The 5,385-nt window shown below is 38.0% G+C and overlaps 1 pseudogene; it reads left to right on the top strand.

Annotated features, from left to right (window-relative positions):
• Positions 1-3,112: 3,112 nt before the first annotated feature.
• Positions 3,113-4,219, top strand: LOC128604731 (histone H2B-like; annotated as a pseudogene).
• The last annotated feature ends 1,166 nt before the right edge of the window (positions 4,220-5,385 follow it).

The raw sequence follows: 5,385 nt of genomic DNA, 5'->3' as shown, positions 1-5,385 counted from the left end.
GCAAAATTTTATACAACAAAACTCTTGGTTGAGTCGGACCACTTGACAGTTATATGTGGCATCAGATTTAAAAATGAAGAAAGAAGAAACTATTGGAAATTAAACACACAAATTTTGAAAAGTCCTTTATTGATTATACAATTAAAAGAAGAAATTAATAGGATTAAAACTTTAGATATCCTCACTACCAATTATTGTGATTTGTGGGAAGTTTTTAAGATCCAGATTAAAAAATTTCTTAAATACAAATGTCTATGTTTTAATAAAGAAAAAAATGAGAAGTACAATACAATTATGACACAATATATAAACCTAAAACTAAAAAATACAAGAGATGAAAGTGAGGAAAACAACTTAAAGGATTTGAAAAAAGAGATAGAAACTTTAAATAATGAGTTTTTACTGAACATTCAAGTCCGAGCAGGAATAATTTCCGATGAACTTCTAAATCAAACAAAAGCAATTTCACTATTTAATAAAAGGAAAGAAGCCCAATATATCGAAGCCATTAAAACAGATAATGGAACTATAGCGAAAAATCCTAAAGATGTCAGAGATGCTGTTCGGATCCTTTGTTCAAACATGTATAACTCAATTGAAATAGATGCTAAACTTCTAAAAACCTTTTTGAATGTAAAAAATAGTGTTGACCCGCCTTCCAAGAGCTTAGGTGAGGAAATAAAAGAGGCTGAGGTTGTTGATGCCATTAAACAATTAAATTTAAAAAAGTCTCCAGGGAAAGATGGTCTCCCGTCTGATTTTTATCATGCATGCGCCATAGATTTGGCTAAATTATTAACGCAAGCCTTCAATGATGGGATCGCTAGAGGTTACATGCATGACTCGTTCTATGAAGGCGTTTTATCCTTGTTGTATAAAAAGGGTGAAATGTGTGATATCAACAACTGGAGACATCTCACCCTAATGAATGTCGATTATAAGATTTTTGCAAAGACCATTATGAACAGGATGAGTGACTATTTGGACGTAATAATAGCTAAACAACAAACATGTGCAATAAAGGGAAGATTTATGTGGGACAACTTGAACACATTAAGAGAACTAGTTTTTGATAAAAATGGTGACAGTTTTTACATTGTGGCTTTGGACCAAAGAAAAGCATTTGATTATATCTCAAGAGACTATTTGTGGGAGATTTTAAAACTGTATCAATTCCCTGAAAATTTCATAAACATGATTAAATGCCTTTATGTTAAATCGACAGTTGAAGTAAATGTTAACGGTTCTTTGACTGAACCATTTGAAGTTATGCGGGGTGTAAAGCAAGGGTGCCCTCTGAGTGCAGCCCTATATATTTTATCTATAAACCCACTTGTACAAAAAATCCAAGATGATCATAGACTTAAGGGTCTTCAAATAGGAAAGAACAGAGTCGTGATCTCTGCTTATGCTGATGACATAACTGTATTTGTGAAATCTAAACAAGAACTAGACATCATCTTTGAATATTTTAGCGAGTATGAGCAAGTCTCTGGAGCCTCCTTAAATAAAGCTAAAACGGAATGTGTCTGGATTGGAAATGAAAAAAACAAATTTCCCATAGATGTCCCAGAAGTTCAGCAATTAAAGGTTTTAGGTATATATATAGATAATAATGGCTGTGTCGACCATAACTGGTCAAAAAAAGAAGAAATAATACAAGATGAAATTGATAAATGGAAATCGTGTAATCTAAGTTATAAAACTAGAATAAATATTATTAAAACTTTTCTATTATCAAAAATACTGTTTTTATCATGCATCTTACCTCCGACAGAAGTTTGGATAAAAAGACTTCATAAAATATGCTGTAATTTCATATGGGATACGACTCGTGAGGTTACAAAACGTGAGCTCCTTTTTAAGAGAAGGGAACTGGGAGGCCTTGGGGCTGTCGATATATCCGTAAAAACTAAAATAGCAGTGTGTAAAATCATCGCGAGTGGTATTGCCAGGCAAACTGAATGGATAGGGAACATCTCTAACTGGAAATCTAAAAAAGGTCCATCAAGGAAAGGAATTCCGTATTATAAACTGATGTTTTCCGACTTCACTAACAAATTTAAAGATCTAAACATCGATTGGGTGAAAGACTCAAGCAAAGAAATATATCTTTTAATTGTTGATCGAGTTTATAGTAACCCTGTGGCTTTCAGAAATTTGGAGGAAGACCAAAACAAAGAATGTCTCCAAAATTTACAGAATAAAATCCTATCGGAACACCTGAGAGATACAACTTGGTTAGTCGCTGTAAGAAGGCTCCCAGTAAGAGCGGTTGTAAAATGGAGCTGTTTTGTAAAAACCAGTAAATGCCCGATGCCTAATTGTAATGAAGAGGAAACACTCGAACATTTCCTGTTAGAGTGTTATCGCTCTAAAGAAACATGGGCTAAATTAAAAATCATTGGTCTCAATATAGAAATAAATATGAACTCAATTTTCTATGGCATTTTTAAAGAAAATTGTAGCAAGACCAAGCATGACTTCATTTGGTTCATAATATGTTTGACTAAATCTAAACTCTGGAAAACAAGGTGTAGAATGACTATAAATCAAACGTTTATATCCAGTGATGTTGTATTCAAGGACATTCAAAAAGAGCTAAGAAGACTAAAAAGCAGCACATCTTGGTTTAAAGACTCTTCAGTGTGGGACAATATTTGCGTGTAATTGTACTTTGACTATGTAAGTTTGTTTTGTTTTTTGTTTTTTGTTTTTTTCTCCCTTTCTTTCTGAATATGACTTGTGTAAGATTGTGAATTTTGCATAATTTCAATAAAACTCATTAAAAAAAAAAAAAAAAAGCAAGGGTGGTAAAGGACTCGGCAAAGGAGGCGCTAAGCGTCACCGCAAGGTGCTTCGCGATAACATCCAGGGGATCACCAAGCCGGCTATTCGCCGTCTGGCTCGCCGTGGTGGTGTAAAGCGTATTTCTGGTCTGATCTATGAAGAGACTCGCGGTGTGCTGAAGGTGTTCCTGGAGAACGTGATCCGCGACGCCGTCACCTACACCGAGCATGCCAAGAGAAAGACCGTGACCGCCATGGATGTGGTGTACGCTCTGAAACGCCAGGGACGCACCCTGTACGGCTTCGGCGGTTAAACGCTCTAACACCGAACGACGGGAATACAACGGCTCTTTTAACGCCTCGGGTGCGAGGCGGGTGCTAGTCATTTTCTGTTCGTTTATTCGAGAAGCAGCATCATGCCCGATCCAGCCAAGACCGCGCCCAAGAAGGGATCAAAGAAAGCCGTGACCAAGACGGCCGGCAAAGGAGGCAAGAAGCGCAGAAAGTCCAGGAAGGAGAGCTACGCCATCTACGTGTACAAGGTCCTGAAGCAGGTGCATTGAATTTCATCCAAGGCCATGGGCATCATGAACTCCTTCGTGAATGATATTTTTGAGCGCATTGCCGGTGAGTCTTCTCGTCTGGCTCATTACAACAAGCGCTCCACCATCACCTCCAGGGAGATCCAGACCGCCGTGCGCCTGTTGCTTCCCGGCGAGCTGGCTAAGCACGCTGTGTCCGAGGGTACAAAAGCCGTCACCAAGTACACCAGCTCCAAGTAAAGCGCGTTACCGCCGTCTTTATCAACCCAACGGCTCTTTTAAGAGCCACCCATTTTTCATACAAAGAGTAATTTCCTCTCTTTCGCTTTCTCTCTCGCTGTGTGTGTGTGTGTGTGTGTGTGTGTGTGTGTGTGTGTGTGTGTGAGGGGGAGGGGGACTTCTGAAGCGCTGCACTCCCGCGGATGTTCAGGCTTTTGGGTAATTCTAGCAGTCTGTTAAATGCGGAGATGAGTAAATCTAAACAGGGTTGTAGCACGGTTTCGGGGGTTGTATAATCTGAGCAATGCATAATGGGACTTTAGCAGCACAAAGTTATTCGTATGATTGTACCAACAGGAAGTAGTTGAAAATGGTTTTCTAGTAGCACATAATCATTCTAAATCAGGGGTGCCCAAACTTTTTCCTGTGAAGGGCCAAAAATCAAACTTGATTGAGGGCTGTGGGCCAAAAGTAAATGTTGCATTATACCAAACTGTATTATATTAAAATTAAAGTTGCCATGGTTCTCATTTATCATTTCATAATATTTACAAATAAATTAATAGAAAATGTTAGTCTGTATCTGCTTCACTAATGCAGTTTTATTTTCAGAGTTCTATAGTTCAATGAAACTTATAGTATAATTAAAACATAGAAGTGTACAGCTTGTGAGCTCTTTGAATAACTGTTCTTTTATTACTGTGACACTGTCTAAATGTACATTTTGGACTCTCAAAAAGATGGCACCCATTCACGTGCATTCTACTGACTTACAGAACTCGAATTTCCTTTGAAAATTCTTTGTGTTCGGATGAAGAAAGAAAGTCACATAAGAACTTTCTTTTTTGGTTGAAATATTCCTTTGATGAAGTTGTCCTGTTGCAGTAATACATAAAGAATGATACGAACTGGAGTTATTTTGCACATATTGAATTAAGGTTTGTTGTGTTTCCTAGTTATGATTATAGCACATTTTTCATCACAATGTCTGAATGTGTCAAGGACCACATTTCAGGGATTTCGTCATTGCACATCGTAATTGGTGAATTTTGTATTTTTAATCTAGTTTTTATCGTTGCTGGGTTTTTTTTCTAGTCATCCACCAGTATTGAAGGCCATCTCAGTGCCAGGGAGGGCCTCCAGCCGTCTCTACTGGCATTAGGAAGGATCAAGGGCAGGACTGACAAATTCTACGTGGTAGTGGATAAGCACCTCATCCCTTGCACAGGAACCAGCTCCTTGAGTGCTATAGATGAACTCTTCAAAGTCCACTATGTGTTCAAACTGTCATATGAGGAAGCCCTTGTCAACATCTTTACCTTCCTGCAGACTACGATCTACAACATTGATGTTGGTCTTACCAGTGAGTCTCCCAGAGTAAAGGAATTGTGTGCAAAGCTTTTGAACTAGGTTAAATGTTAGTGTTTCTGTTGTCAAAGTCTGCATGCAAAGCCACGAGAGTCACGCACAGTTTCTATCCTTCGTTAAAGTTTAAGTTATTATGTGCGCAGCGTGGCTGTAGCCGACAGTATGTGACTTGGGTGAACTTGTAAAAGCCCGGAGTTTGAAGTTCTACATGCCTTTTGATCTACAGGGTCCAAATGGGTCAGATGAATATATTCACTATGAGGTGAATATATTGCACCTCAATTCATGCTGGTTTGTTACATCTAAGATACTGTGTTGAAAATAAAAGTTCAACCTTATACAGCAACTGATGTGTTAGCTGTTCTTTTATTGACGAGTACACACATTTTAAAGGTCTGCATTTTTAGGCAGACAGGGTGTAGATCACATTTAATTACACTAGTGTTGAAAATAACTCCATCAGGTTG

This window comes from Ictalurus furcatus, unplaced genomic scaffold, assembly GCF_023375685.1.
Source record: "Ictalurus furcatus strain D&B unplaced genomic scaffold, Billie_1.0 scf2, whole genome shotgun sequence".
NCBI lineage: Eukaryota > Metazoa > Chordata > Actinopteri > Siluriformes > Ictaluridae > Ictalurus > Ictalurus furcatus.
Note: the sequence above shows the minus strand (reverse complement) of the source record. Positions and strands in the feature narration are given on the sequence as shown.